This window comes from Miscanthus floridulus, chromosome 11, assembly GCF_019320115.1.
Source record: "Miscanthus floridulus cultivar M001 chromosome 11, ASM1932011v1, whole genome shotgun sequence".
NCBI classification, from domain to species: domain Eukaryota; kingdom Viridiplantae; phylum Streptophyta; class Magnoliopsida; order Poales; family Poaceae; genus Miscanthus; species Miscanthus floridulus.
Genome location: NC_089590.1, coordinates 44377296 through 44393338, shown reverse-complemented (window position 1 = coordinate 44393338; position 16043 = coordinate 44377296). Strand labels below are relative to the sequence as shown.

The window sequence follows — 16043 nt, the reverse complement described above, 5'->3', positions numbered from 1 at the left end:
TTATTCTGTAGCCACCTCCATTTATCATAATTTTATATACTAATTTACGATAATGTCAATATATATTTACTATAGTTGGGTTACTATAACACACGGGGATATTTACCATAACGTTATAGTAAACCACTTAGTAAGGAGTTACTATAATCTCATAAATTAACATAGTAATTATTGTAACTCAAAGTGGCTACAGAATAAATTATTTTGTAGCCAGCTACAGAGTAGTAGTTCTATATATATATATATATATATATATATATATATATATATATATATATATATATATATATATATATATATATTACTCTTTTCTTTATCTATATCTATACTTATTAATAAAGAGACAAAATTTCAGGCCGTTTTTTTTTATCATCGTCCCCTAACTAACTCGGTGAATGTGAAAATTGTCTTTATTTTGTTTGCATGCTTCCTATTATATATATATAAGATAGCTAGAAATCCTAATCTATATAATGGCCCTGTTTGGATCTATGGGTTAGCGCTAGTTTGGGCTAGTTGTAGCTCAACTAGCCCTAAAGTAGCCAAACAGGAGGGCTAGAGTGGGTTATTTGCAACTAGCCCATCCTAAGAAACTATCCCCCCAAAGAGGTGATTATTTAGGCTAGTTGGGGCTATTTGAGGTGGGGTCCACTGTTTTCTCTCTACTTTCACCCGCACCAATGATTTGGAAAGCACATTTATTATCATTTTAACCCTTGTATCCAAACATCTCTTAGGCTAGAGTTAGTTCAGGGCTAGTCCTAAGCTAGAAACTAACTCTAACCTCTAGCTGTGCTAGAGTATCCAAACAGGCCAATGTGTCCCATCCTAAATCTGAATAGGAATTCTAATCTAAATAGAAAAAGGATGTATCTGTAGTCTGTACACCATACCGTAACGCAAGAGGAATCGTGACACAGGGGGTACACGACCAAATCTATGCCACAATGAATCAGGTCAAGTTCGAATCAAGATTGAGTCCAAATCAAAAGAAGTACCAAATAAGAACCAAACTAGGACACATGTTTTTTTTTCTATTTTTTATTTATCCATGGCCGAACGGCTGCCGATTTTAGTTTCCGTCCAGGTCCAGGTTGGTGTCCAGGTCGTTTCTGTCATATCTTTTTTATGCTCGCTCCATGCTCCAGTTCCCATGCCGATTCTGATTTTATTTTTGTTACTTGCTTCAGATTAGTTTTTGTTAGATTTTTGTATTGTGCACGTTCCCTTGCTTCCGTAACTTTTTCTCACATAAACGTTAAAAAATAACAAATATAATATAATATTTTCTTTGAACGATTGACCATTTGCTAACAAACAAAATAATTTTCATCATCAAATTGTTCATGGTAGTTTTGATTAAGAAAAAAATATATTTTTATTAAAACTTAGATCAGCCTATAGTCCAACTAATCAAAACCATATATTAAAATTAAAACCCTTTCCTAAGAAATAAAATATTTTCATCACCAAATTGTTGAGGGTAGTTTTGATTAGAAAAAATATTAAAACTTAGATAGATGAACTCTATATTAAAAATTAAAATCTCAACCAGTTTGTTGTCTATTACAATCTAAATAAATGTATATATGCAAGGCCTAATAAGGGCCGACACATGGAAAAGTGAGAGGTCTTATGTCATAATCATCATTAGCAGATAGATAAATCCTTCATATGTCTACAACTAACTCATTGCCAACTTTAATCAGATACTAGAACTACATATATTTCTGGATCCTTAGAGAAAGTCATGGAACTTGATATTTAACTGTACCAATACATGGATAGTATGAAAATTAAATTTATGATATATTTACATCTAAATAGATTATTTATGTGTTTTTCAATGGGAGGAAAAATGCATCAATGTCGTATTTTAATTCGCTACAAACTTAATAGGCTATTGTCATATTATTGACAACACTAATTTATGCCATGGATGTCATGATTAGTACAAAGTAAACTAGATTTTAAATTTTATAGATTTAGTATAAAACATAAATATATATGTACTATTTTTGTTGTCAGTTTCTAAAAACAATAGATAATTTTTCTCCTATTGCATCGCACGGGCATATTTGCTAGTTAATATAATATAATACTACTAGCCAACATACCTACGCTGTACAACATAACCCACAGTTTAGTCATAATACGTTTCGGAATTGAACTCTCTATTGTGGTTTTGTTGGTCAACGAATAATTATAATAGATAACACAAGTACCTACTAGCAAATAAACATCACAAAAAGTCCACAAAATATTTAAATAATTTCCATGTAGACACCGTATGGTAAAGCATGATTTTAGGAAAAAAATTGGGACTTGTTTAATAATTTAAGATAAACCCATTTTTGTGATTTTCTTCATATTATACTAAATTATAGGATTTTTAATCGCATAAATTCTATAGGAAAAGCTATTTGATAATTTTTCAAAAAAAAAATAGTCCAATTTATACCACCTAAATTATCAAGTTTAATTTATCCCATCGCAGCTGACATAGTGTGGTTGACGTATTCTACAGGAAAAATATTTGATAAATTAAAAAAACATTTATAGTCCAATTTACCACCTAAACTATCAAGTTTAATTTATCCCCTCGCTAGTTGACGTAAGTGTGATTGATGCTGGCGTTACCTTAAAAACTAGGTTTTTATATATGAGGTACAAAGTTTAGGCTACCGTTAAAGTTGAGAGATGTTAAAGGAGAGTGTTAAATGGACTTTTTTTTTCTAGAGAATACAACTTTTTAAGAAAAAATTCTATCTGATCTCCCTCAGGTACTATGCAAGTCTAATTTGCCTCCCTCAATCATAAAATCGGCGAAATCCTAATCTATTATTAGAAGTTATTAGAAAAATTATTTTGATTTAGAAATGTACTTTTTTAAATCATTCTCGATGTTTTTTTCCTTGCTTAAAATCATTTCCTTTTTTATTCAGTAAAAATTACTCATATCTCAACGGAGGCCCAGTCCAACCTGCCAATTTTTTGACCGAAGTAGCCCATCCCATGGCCTACATAGTCTAAAAAGGCCCGCTCTTGCTCTGAAAAGGCCCACTAAAGGGCAGTTCAAGCTGGCTAGCATGCTAGCAGCTAGCGCGTGGCGGCGGCGGCGACGGCGACGGTGGGTGGAGACTGAGCGGCCGAGGAGCCGGCGCGGCATCTGTGCATCGCTCATCGCGCATCGCGGTGGCCCGAGGCCGCGAGCAGCACAGCAGGGCGTGCCAGGCGCCGGCGCGGCACGCGGCACCGCGCGATGCGCGAGCGCGCGGCCGGTCTTAGCGCCACCCGACGTCAAAACCGGGGCGGGCAGGGGCGCTATCGCACTGCTGCGCAGCTGTGCCTGCGCTGGGCCCTGGAGGATTGGTGACAGCACTCACCAATTTGTGTTTTGCAGGATTGGGAGAAATCAATTAAGTACTAACTAGGTGTATAATAGCGGTTCCATTTCACTGGTTCAATTAGCCCCCTATTTTGATTCTCAGTTTCCAGTTGTAGATAAAATGCAGATTTTTTAGCATCATTCTCTGCAAGACTATGAAGTGTGATTGTAAGCAACAGGTTGATCAGTACAACTAATACTATAATGATAGTATAACACACAGCTAGCCTATACATGACATGCTCTGCATTGCATCAAGATAAAGTAGGAACTTTCGGTGCAGAACTCTGTCCCATTCTGATAACGAACCGTGATGACTGATTAATCCTCTGCTCCACCAATGCCATGCTGCTGCCAAGCAAGCATATCCATCTCCAATTAGAGAATTTTATCTAGTTATTTCACTTTATCAGAACGAAGATGTCAGAGCAAATTGTGAGTGGCTCTAGCTAGTTTAACTATAAAAATTAATCTGTTCTGTTCACTTTCATTAATGCAATGATACACATATTCAAGAAAAAAAAAGATTCGGATTTCAGGGAATAAACCCTCATGCATCCATTATCTAATCCATGGCCCAACAAGATGATGTCGACAACCAAGCAACTAGCCAACTAGTTTGTGTCTGCAGAAAAATATCTCCATTTCGAGATTAAGGCAAATCAACTAGAATTAACAACTACCCGTCAGATTTTTGTTAGGACGTGTGCAGCATATTAGCCATGTGAATCCCTTCTATAAATACTTGGCCATTGCTGTGTTCCTGGAAACATACTGCAAGTGTGCAACTGCAAGCAAGCTATACTCTTGTTCTGGGGCGGAGGAGCCGTCAGGCCGCCGGCGCCCAGAAAATCACGGCGCCCTTCCTTCAGCTAGAGGCGCCGGTCCCTCAGCCGAGGTCTCCCCATGGTGGCAGATCGACGAGCGGGTCCAGCAGGGGTCGCGGCAGCGGGGCGGGCCGAGCTTCCGGCAGGGGACGCGGCGGTGGGGCGGGCTCGCCGGCCGGCGCTGGCCCCATCTCGCGGGGCCGGGGGTGCGGTACGAAGAGATCGCGAGGCGGCTCCGCCGCAAGATCGACGGCATCTGGGCGAGGTACGAGGAGATCGCGTCGGACAGGAAGAAGCTCCGGCTGCGGCCCGACGACGGCGCGCCCCGGCCGGCGGCGAGCCCGCTCGTGCCAAGCAGCGCGCTTCCCCTGTCCCGAGCGCCTCCACGGGCGGCAGCGCGACATCGAGAGGGTCGCCGTGCTGGTATGCGGGGAGCCGGATGGCGGGAGGACCTACGCTGTCGTGCCCATCGTCGGGATGGCCGGCGTCGGCAAGAAAGCTCTGATGCAGCACGTCTGCGGCATGGAGGCTATGAAGTCGTGCTTCTAACTGACACACTGGATTTGGGTATCCTATGAGTTTGACGTCGTCAGCGTGACCCGCAAGATCGTCGAGGCGGTCACCAGATCGCGCCCGGAGTGCGGCGAGCTGAGCATGCTTCATGAGCTCATAGTCGAGCACCTTGCGGGGATGAGGTGCTTGATCGTTCTCGACGACGTGTGGGATGACAATCCCAGCCACTGGAACAGCCTGACGGCCCCGCTGAGCCGCTGCGCTCCGGGGAGCGCGGTTGCCGTGACGACGAGGAGCAACAAGGTTACCAGGATGGTGAGCACCAAGGTGTATCATCTCAAATGCTTGTCAGATGAAGACTGCTGGCGTGTATGCCAGCGACGGGCACTACCGAATAGTGATGCCAACGTCGAGCAAGAACTTGTAGAGATTGGTGAGAAGATCGCGAAGAAATGTCAGGGCTTGCCATTGGCGGCAGAGGCAGCTGGTAGTGCCCTGGGTGCTTCAACCAGCTGGAAGCACTGGGATGAAATCCTGAATAACGACTTGTGGGCTGACAATGAGGTGAAGAATCTGGTACTGCCAGGTGCTGAAGGTGAGCTATGACCACCTGTTCATGCCGCTGAAGCGTAGCTTTGCGTTTTGTTCATTGTTTCCAAAGGGCTTAACCACTAATTTCTTCTAGGATAGTCCCAATCGTCATTACCAAATGATGAAATCTTAGGCTCATGTCTTCAATTTCCTTCTCTTGCATTGCTTGAACAGGTAAAGCTCGGACATCAACTCCTTCACGAGAACAGGGCAGCTTTTAGTCAGATGCTCAAAGCCATCAGTTTCCATGACTGCTTCCAGTGCATCAGGAGATTTGAGAAACTCAATGCAAGGCCTGCTTGAGACCACGGCAGGAGTGCTAGTTCAGCCAACACCAACAGTGGTTGCGGCCGTGCCGACGTCTAGGTGCCTGTATAGCTTCTCACAAATCAGCTTGAGCCTCTGCATGTCATACCTGTCCGCCGCTTCCAGCAGATGCTGGGCCATCGCGGCCGCCTCTTGTTCCTCCATCTGTGGCAGTGAGTCAGTGTAGATTAAATGGAGCAAGGCCTTGAACACCTGAGGTAACATGTCATCAATCCGGATGCAGTCCCCTATGGCCGTGCTCTCCTTCATGGCGCCCCACAGCTCTGCTTTGAAGACTCGCGACCGGGCCGCAAGCAAAAACCTGTGAGCGCTGAATGACTAGCCGGCAACTTGGAAAGTAACATCGGCGCCCTCTTTGGACTCGAGTAGATCGGCAAGATGCTGATTCAGGTCAGGTGGTGGTACTACAGTCTAGGAGCGAGACAATCCTGTCCTCCGTGTGGAGCTCCTTGGGAATAATGACGCCGCAGCTTGATCCTAAAGCAATCGTTCAAGAGGTGCTCCGACTTCTCCAAGAACTCCCTTTTAATTGAAATCATTGAAGCCGTAGCCTGAGCCACCTGGAGAGAACACGCGTAGGTCTGTGGTATGGGATTCTGATTGCAGCGGGTTCCCAGGCCCGATTCGAGCAATTTGAATTTGGCTCGCGCCTTCACGGGTCCACCGGCACTCTCGTCGAGGCTGAGAAAGACGAATATGAAATCAGCGTCCTTAGACCTAGTGCCGTTGGGGTAATAGTGGATGCACCAGCAGCGACCCCCCCCCCGCAATGAACGGGCGTGACTGGATTGATTTGCCAGGTGGGGAGCTCATCCTTGCTGCGCGAGTAGCCGTCGATGTGGAGAAGGTGGTGCCCTATGAACTCGCCACCGACGATGGCCGAGGCGGAGCGGGAGGCTCGTCAATGACAAGCGCGGCGGATCCCAAGGCCGGCATGGCAGCGGGATGGCGGCAAGCGGTGCACAGGTCCAGCGACGACTGGCGAGTGGCGGAGCCGGCTCACGGCGAGGCTGCGGCGGTGCGGGAAGACCTCGCACGGGAACAGCACGAGTGGACCTCGTGTGCGGCAGCGAGCTGGGAGCTCGCGTGTGGGGCCACGACAGCGGCGCCGGTGCATGGTGAGGCGCTGTGGTGCCGGCAGAGCTCACGCGGATAGCGGCGAGCGGCACGCGGAGACCGCGATGACCAGCGCGCGGCACTAGCGAGGTTGCGGCAAAGCGAGCTAGGCGCTCCGTGGGGGTAGCGACACGCCATCGTCCTGCCTCCTTCAGTCGGTAGGGCAGCGATGCGGGGACGTTGGTACGGGGTCTATGCGTCGGGTCGCCGGGGCAATGGCACGGGGCTGCGCAAGAGCTCCGGCAATATCGTCCATACTATTTATGTCTTTTTATCAGTCACTTGACACCGTTATGGTCCTAAATGTACGGCAGTGCCATTTACGAAAGGAAATTTCAACTTGATGCCAGATAAGAAAGTTCAAATTTTCAAGTGCCAAATACGAAACACTGATTTGTTTCGGTGTCAAATAAATAATTCTCTCTAGAAAAATAGTGATATAATGAAAGTGGTAACGTAAGATATTTTTCTTGTTTGACACACGGTGGTTGTAAGTCTGTCACTAAGCATTTTTTGGTTGAAGCGTTCTAAGAGATGGTTAGTTCTAAAAAGTTAAGGAATCAATTAATCTTGTTATGGTGATATGAACTTTTTAGTGCGTGTGCACAAATGTACAAAACTATAAATGCATACCTTGATGATTGCAAACCATCACTAAGAATTTTAGCCATGCACAAAATTTAATTTGTAATATTGATATTCCGAACATCACTGCTCACATTATCGTTTTTTTAACAATACAACATGTTCATGCTCAAATAATCAGGGCATTATTTGTCGCCGTTGTGACGCACGGAAAGATATATATAGTAGAGTTGGTGAACCTGTGACGTCGCGCTCTCCGTGACTATGTTAATTTCATGAACTTTGCTTTTTGATTAAATATCACTTTAATGTATTGAATTTCACAGTATTTTTATTTTATCGTGCGATCTTTATGTTTTTAGTACAAAAGTTTAGCTGTCCCGAAGCAACACAGAGGCACGAACCTAATAAAAAAAACGTACGTGAGCCTTCGTGATCCACGGATGGGCCGCGTGTGTATTTGGATGCGGCTTTTGGACTTTGGATGGATTGCCGTGAGTTTTCTCACAATGCGTTTGGGTGCTTAGGGAGAAAGCTCGATGTTCATTAGCGAGAGAAGACTTCAAAGGAAAAAAATTACTGGAACAAACAAACATCGTGCATATATCGATTTTTTATATATTTCCTCTAATAGAAAATTAGAAGATTTTTTTTTGTCCATAGAAGCTTCCTCGAAGTGAAAGAAATTGGGTGCGCGACGGCCGCAGCGACGCGCGGATGGACGCCACGTGGATCTGGCAGGTCGTAGGCAGCACAAGCACGGGTACGGACAACGAACGGCATCGGAGTAGGATTACGATGTGAGCCGGGCCATGTGCCGATCTGAATCGTTCACAGATACCATGAGATGGAGTCTAGAACCACGCGGCGTTAATCGGGCAGGGGGGCACACGCGTGCCTCGGTGCGCCCATCGCGCACCAATTTTTTTCCCCCTCGAAGACATCCGCTTTATACAATCGGTCTGTTCGCTGGTTGGTTTCTAGACTAGTTTTGGCTGATCAGTGCTGGATTTATTGTGAGAGAAAAACACTGTTGACTGGCTGGTTTAGGGCTGGCTGAAACCAACAAGCGAACATGGTGAATGCTCACACCTAAGAATAATGTACGGTTGTTTGTTTCAAAAACTTACACGCAAGAATAAATGTTATATTCGGGAGAAGAAATTTTAACACATTTCAAGTGAAACACACGTACATATAATATATACACATAGGACTAGGAGTAAAAAATATACTTTATTAGGCAAATGCACATGCAGAGACACACCACGGAACACACACTACGTACTCCCCCACACAGCCGACAGCACTGCAGACACATCATCAACGTAACTAATACCAGCACATCATCATAATTTTACATAGATGGACACACTGAGCCGTACTCTCGAAACCCCCCGGCTTTCTTTATTCGCCCGCGCGCTGCATGCATATGCTGCTTCTGGGAGCAGCAGTGCAGCACGAAGGGAGATCGAACAGCAGCAGCTCGATCAGCCGAAGAAGTGGTGCTTCTCGCCACGGCCGGACTCCGCCTCCTCCTCGGCGTCCTCCGCCGCGCGCGTCCTTGGCCTCCTTCTTGTCGTGGTGCTCGTGGAACTCGAAGCCGCCGCCGCCCAGGGCCGCCACCGCCGCTACGCCCTCCTCGATCTTGTGCCGCTGCGCGTGCTCCGGGTCCTTCTTCGCCTCGTGCCTCTCGTACTGCACCAACGCATGCATGGACACAAGTTTGTCAAATGTCAATATGAACGTGACAGCAGTCACAAAGCATGGCGTCAGTTAATTCGTGCGTGTAAGGAAATGCATGCATGGACGTTAGTTACCAGGGCGAAGGCGCCCATCTTGCCGAGGTGCTCCTTGTGCTTGTGGTCTTTCTCTTCCTTCCGGTACTTCTCCGAGTCGTCCCGGGAGGAACCGTACTCGCCGTCGTCCGCGCCACCGGACTTGCTGTTGTACCCGCCGCCACCGCCGGTGTACGCGTCGTCGCCAGAGGACTTGCTGTTGTACCCGCCGCCGGTGTACGCGTCGTCGCCGGATTTGCTGTTGTACCCGCCGCCGGTGCCACAGCGGCCGTATTCGTCGTCGTTGGTGCCCGATTTGTTGTACCCACCGTCGTAGTCGTCCTTGCCGGACTTGTTGTTGCCACCGCCCCCGGTGCCACGGACGTACTCGTCGCCGCCGGACCTGTCATACCCATCGCCACCGCTGCGGCCGTAGTCGTCGCCGCCGGACTTGTTGTACCCACCTTCTCCACGGCCGTAGTCATCAGTTCTGGACTTGCTGTTGTAGCCGCTGTCGTAGTCGGCGCCGGCGCCGGACCTGCCGTAGCCGCTGCGGCCGTACTCGTCAGCCATCGTTCACGTACGCTTCTTAGCTAGTCACGTTCATCCGTTTCAGTACATCCTCATCTCCTCCGGCTTCGGTTTTGTTTTTTTTTTTCACAGGAAGAGAAGACCTGACGGGGAAGAAGGGACCGAGCAGGTGTGTGCGACCAAATTAAGAGGGCTATTTTGGTACTTATTAAAAAAAACTGACATGGTCAACGAAGTTGACAAACGGTTGGATGGTCAAAATGGACGGAAGTGCCATATACGGAAGGAATTTTCAAGTTGATGCTAGATAAGGAAGTTTAAATTTCTAGTGCCAAATACGAAAGAGTGATTTGTTTCGATGCCAAATACAGAATTCTCCATTTTTTCTATCCTCCAAATTCAGTACAAGCGTCTCCTATAACTTCCTCTAAGATCACCAAAAGTAATTGCAACTCTATTTTTAGCATCCACTGCTTTGAACAGTTGTCCTAACCCAGCAATCTCATCTTTCGAAAGCTATCCCATTTGCCTTGAACTGAGTGCCAAATTATGCCGTTTATGAACAGAATTGTCCAAGCATTAAAAAAACTTGATCCTTTATATTGAATGCCACAAGTCTGCTAACAGACACAATCACGCATGTCACTTTCAATATAGATTGTTGTACCTTTTCGACATAATTTACAAACCTAAAATAGATTACAAGTGAGAATATGCTGACTCAGACACACTAAAGTCTAAAATAGAGTTCAATGCCAATTGATCGTAGAATTGCTATTTTCAATAATACTTTGATAGATTTTTAGTTTTTCTGTGTTTCCTAAATGCAGAGACCATAAGATTTTGGTTATCAAGAAAAAAGGGTAAGCAAGCTGCATGCCATACCTGATCTAACCATACTGTTCATTTGCAAATGATTTGGCCCCAACCTTATATGCTGATCATGCCATTTTCTCAAGGTGTCGCTTTCGCTGGAGCTCAACAACCTAAAAGAAAACAGAAGAAATACATGAGCCAATAGTGTTAGAACATGCACAGGGTGGAAGGAAAGCCTATGTATATATTCACCCAAATTGGTTTGCTTAGGAATACATGTATCAGCACAAATGAAATCAGAATTGAGTTCCAATTTAACTAGACTCAAACAAAGAACCATAATCACCATCTGAGTATTGTCACACACTTTCAAAACAGGGATAAGCCACAAACAAATATCAAAACAACAATGGCTAGATTGTAAGCCTATAAACAAAAAAAAATCATAACAATGGCTAGCTATTTCTTGACTCAATGCACTGACGAGCAAATCAGAGAAACCTAACTTCTTAACCACCTTCAGAAACTCGCACTGTTGAATAATAATGTTTGTGGCTTCTTGATATGTTTTTAGGGATCCTTTATTGTAAATCCCAAGTAATTTTTGTCATGCACGTACCACAACAGTCACATCTCAGCTGTTAATATCATGAATTTTTGAACAATAGTCATATACAGTTTGAAAAGGATGGATTCCACCTTCCTTTTTTAGAGTATAGTGCACATATGTATTTTTACTATGACATTTGAGTGTACACACTATCTCTTATAGAGCATACTTGTAAGTACTCCTATTTTTATACAGTTGGTGCATTAGAAAGTACACTTTGCCCTTATACTGAACCAAAGAACAACCTTTGCCCTTCAAATACCAAAGTAATAAGTACTTAAAGCGTAGATTTCTAGTACCAATAGTGATAACCGTAGGCACAACCGTTGTCGAACCAAACAAGACATTGGCGTGACTATTTCGTAATTAGAGCCTGATTCATAACGCATATTAACAGACTACAGTAAATGAATAATCCAAATGGGAAGGACTGAGAGAAGGTGAACAAGGTAAAATGAAGCAAGAGCAGCGGGCTCACCAAGGCTTGCGCTATTGCGCTCGAGAAACTCGGCTGTGCTAACCACTGCCTTCAAAACACAAACAGAAACCTATCAATGTACTATCAAAAGTCTAGTGAGCAAAAATACACCTGAATACCTTTTTATTGATTTTTCATCACTAAAGAAACAAACATCCTCAAGACACAAGGCTCACTTATTTAGAATTCTGCAAATGGATTGAATGAATGCTCAGTTGCAACAATGCAATATGCTGGAATTTGGTTGCAGATGCTTCCTGAGTTAATATTATTTGTTGAAATAGGTAGCTAGGTAGCTGTCAAAATAAGATTGTTGAGCGAGCACCAAACCCCAATCCCAACTAAGAGAAAGGGAGCTCAGTTTTTTGATGAACTGGAAGCTGTTGGCCGTGGCAAGAAACATAACAAAAATTGGTTAAGTCGTTACTTTGTTGCAGAACATCGAAGGGACAATATGAATATATTCTATTTTCTAGACACCATTTGGTCACAAATAATCTGAAGCACAATGAATATAAACTGCAACTTTTCCCAGAAATTATTTATGTATGAAATCCATATAGTTTCTAATTGAACAATGCAAATGAATACAGAAGTACTTGATTAATTGTAGCAGCTCAGGACAAGCATATCACACATATTTTATCGAATAGATTGTTAGTGCTGAGGTTTCCACAAATGAAGTCGACTTACCTTCATGGAGATCCCGCTCGGATGGTTCTACTTGGCTACTTTGTGTCTCATGCTTCTTCATCAGTGTGTTGTATACAAATGCAATGCGAGCATGCGGCTGGCTCCCCATTTACATGAACCCTGAAGCTGCTTATAACGAAAGGCTTGTCATCGGCATGTGTTGCTATACAACAGAAAGAGATGGAAAAAAATCAAGGAATAGCCCTACTTCCTTTGCCTAGGTGCTATTATCAGTAAGGGCTAAGAACTCAAATATTCAACAACTTGTTCGTACAGCTCTCTGGGCGGCTTCTAAAGCAAGTAGAAAATTCCTACGGCCAAAGGAAGGAGTCCATGCCTCCATGGAGGCTGGTAACCCAGATCAGAGAAAGTAATACCTGAGCGACCTCCGTAAGGGCACTGGCGACGCGGACCTCACCCTGGCCCTGCTAGCGGACCCCAGCTCCACGGGCTTCTGGGGCCACCGCACGCTGCCAGTACCGTGACCCGAGGCAGCGACGGAGTAGCTGAGGGTCTGCGCAAGGTCAAGGATGCCGAGTTCCTACATCTGCTCCATGTTCTCCTAGATCCTCGCAGCCCACTCGCGCTCATAGTCCCCAATCACCTCCGCCTCGACCGCCGCTAGCGGGGAGACCAGGGCTGCCCAACGGCTGGTCGGGGGCAGGGTTCTTCGGCGGCCGGCCCTCCCGTCTTGGGGCTAGAGCAGCACGTGCAAGCGGCATGCACATAGTAGAGGCAGCCGGCAGGATCAGAACCGCACGTCCTCTAGACGACACGGAGCAGCACCGACAGTGGATGGATCGGCTGGTGAGGAAGATGGAGGACGTCAAAGGCGAGGGCGATGATGGCAAGGACCGCCCACGACGGTGATGACGGCGCAAGATCTTGGCGGGTGACGGCGACGACGGGGCGGCGACTAGGACGACGACAGCCATGCGTGGAGAGCAATTGTCTGTCTGCGGTCGAATCTCGGGGCGCGAGCTGGATGGCGATTCCTTTTCTCACGGAGGAATCACGGGGGGAGCGACGCGGTTGGTGGCGGATGAATCGCGGGGGAGCGACGTGGATGGCGGTTTCCTTTTATATCGCACGGGGGAAGTGCGATGAAAGCAGGTGAGGATCGCAGGGGTAGGCCGACGACCCAAAGCGGTGATTGTGGCACCAAAAAATGTCCATCTTTTACTCTTTTTAGTCTAGGAAATTGATTTTTGCCTTCCTGATTTGCTGCGGCTATTATGGGGATTGAGCTGATCGCATAGAGCGAGTGCGCGTTGTCTTTCTGATCTGATCGCATAGAGCGGCTTTGGTGTCGCACATGTGGACGGAATAGTTATGAATGTTTTAGTTGTAGAGATAGAGATAGAGATTTCATTTGTTGCAAAATATTGTCCAACAAAAAGAAATTTCAGAATCGATACTACAAAACAAGTTATCAGTGGTAGGCAAAACCAATCTTTAGAAGCATTGGCTGCGTGCGTCTCTGTCTGTGTTGTAATTTATAGAAGAAGAGGCTCAAGTCATCTTCAACCTCTAAAACCCCATCTTTATATCTTCCATATCTATCGAGCTCCATTGTTGCGAAAGCGGTAGAGAGGGTTTGAGCACCCCCCCCACCCCGATAGATCCACCCCTTAGTCTCTGTAAATTAATTAGAGATATAAAAAAGGCAGGCTAAATTAGGAAAAAATAAATCCAGCCCACAGGCATAGCTCGATACCTAGCCTGCCCCAAGCTCGCTGCCGCATCTACCGTGCTTGCCGCCTAGCCCACTACCAACCGTTTGTTGGTGCTCTGCTGTGGATTTACCTTATCCTCCACCTCCTGTTGGGTCTATCGTCCGAAGTCCCTGTGTAATTTGTGATAATTTCAATAATACTTACATGTTAGCATAAAGACTGATACCTTTTAGTATAAATGTAGTCAAACTCAAAATTGTTTTACTTAAAAGAAATTTAAAATATTAGTTATTTTGGGATAGATATGAAGGAGTATTTTCATCTGAGTTCATACTTTTAAGGTACGCTCTTGAAAAGGAAAATTCCACATTCAAATAGGTGGCATGAGAAATTCCGCTGGTTCACTTGGCAATATCAAATTGGCGATGGGAGTATAATTCTAGAATTTTTTAGAACGATTCTTTTTTGCAAAAAAAAGTAATAATTTACAAAAAGAAAAAAAATTGCAACGTGGTGTACGAACGATGGGCCACGGGCCAGCCCGAAACACTTTTCCTGGTCGTCGCATGGCGGCCCAACCCGACACGTTACCGGACGATTTCCAAATCTCAGTGACCAATGGCAGCCTCCGACAACGGATTATAGCGGAGGACGCGGCAGCTGGGAACGTGCGAACGCCTTCCGTGGTCAATGCAATTATGCAAAGGCAAATAATCCCGCGGCAGTGCGTGACCTCCCCCCATATTCCAAGTTTGCAAGTGGCCGCCGAGCTTTGCCTGGACGATGATCTGGCACGAACCAACGGAACGGCCTCGCGGGAACGGGAACGTGAACCTGAACGAGAACGATCGATTGCGAGGCCGCTCGGCAAGTTGGCACGTCGTCGTTCGTCTCGTCTCCTCCCTCGCGCCCTCTCCGGCCGGCTTTCTTCATTTGCATCACGGTGGCCAAGGCATTATCCTTACCTTACCTTACCCCCTAAGGACGCTGGCAAAATTTCCACCCAAGCCAAGGTCCGGGCGTCTCCGTGCGAAGCAGCACATGCATGTCGTCGCCGTCCGGCTGATGAGGCGTGCGCGCGGCGGCAGCGAAGGCAACCGCCAACCGGTGCAGGAGCATTTAGACCGGCGCCATCTCAACAGCCACCGCCGGCCACTTGTTGATTCCGATTAAAGTGCCTGCTCTTGCATTGACTAATCGCATGAGCACGCAAGAAATTATGTCGTTAGATTAGACGTACTATTACTATCTTTCTTTCTTTTTTCCTATCCAATGCTGAGTCCGGGGGATGTCAATTCAGATACATTGCTTCTACTGTGTATCTAGACATAATATATATCTAAGTACATATAAAACTATATACTTAAAAATGTCAAAACGTTTTATAATTTAAAATGGAGAGACTATAGAGTACTATATATATGAAAGCTAATAATGGTCAGTACGTACACTACTGGAATCTCGCATTTTTCTGTGGGTGATAAATTTTTCTGTGCGTTATTTTCGGTACGCACAGAAAAATTACGATTTTTCTGTCGGTTCCAAAATATCCCGACAGAAAAATACTAAAACCCACAGAAAAATCGCATAATTTTTCTGTGCGTGACAATACACACACGGAAAAAATAAACACCCACAGAAAAATATAATTTATTCTGTCGGTTCTTTAAAAACACACAGAAAAAATATGTACACGCACAGAAAAAAAAATCCTAACCCTAACCCGCCGGCCGCCGCGCCCCCAACGCACTAGACCGCGCCCCCTCCCTCACTCTCTCCTTTCAGCGCGCCCCTCCCTCTGCGACTCAGCGCCGCGCCCCGCCCCTCCCCGAGCAGCGCCGCGCCCCTCCCCTCCCCGAGCAGCGCCGCCACTCCCTCTCCTCCCTCTCCCTCTTCATCGACGCGGCGGGCGCGGCCCCTCTCCTTCACCCCCGGATCCGGCCAAATCCATGGCGGGCACGCCCCTAGGCGGCTGGATCCGCCGCCGACCGAGCCGATCTGCGCCCTCCCCCTCCTTCTCCCCCGCCGGCGCCCCTTCCCTCCCCCTTCTTCCCCGGCGGGTGCCCCTCCCCTCCCCCTTCTTCACCCGGCCGGATCTGGCCCTCCCTCTCCTG

The 16043-nt window shown here is 46.1% G+C and overlaps 3 pseudogenes; 1 reads left to right on the top strand and 2 right to left on the bottom strand.

Moving 5' to 3' along the window:
* The first annotated feature begins 3808 nt into the window (after positions 1-3808).
* Positions 3809-5413, top strand: LOC136491859 (putative disease resistance RPP13-like protein 1; annotated as a pseudogene).
* Positions 5396-6582, bottom strand: LOC136491858 (BTB/POZ and MATH domain-containing protein 2-like; annotated as a pseudogene).
* Positions 6583-8837: 2255 nt separating this feature from the next.
* LOC136490660 (glycine-rich cell wall structural protein 2-like) lies at positions 8838-9698 on the bottom strand (annotated as a pseudogene).
* Positions 9699-16043: the final 6345 nt, after the last annotated feature.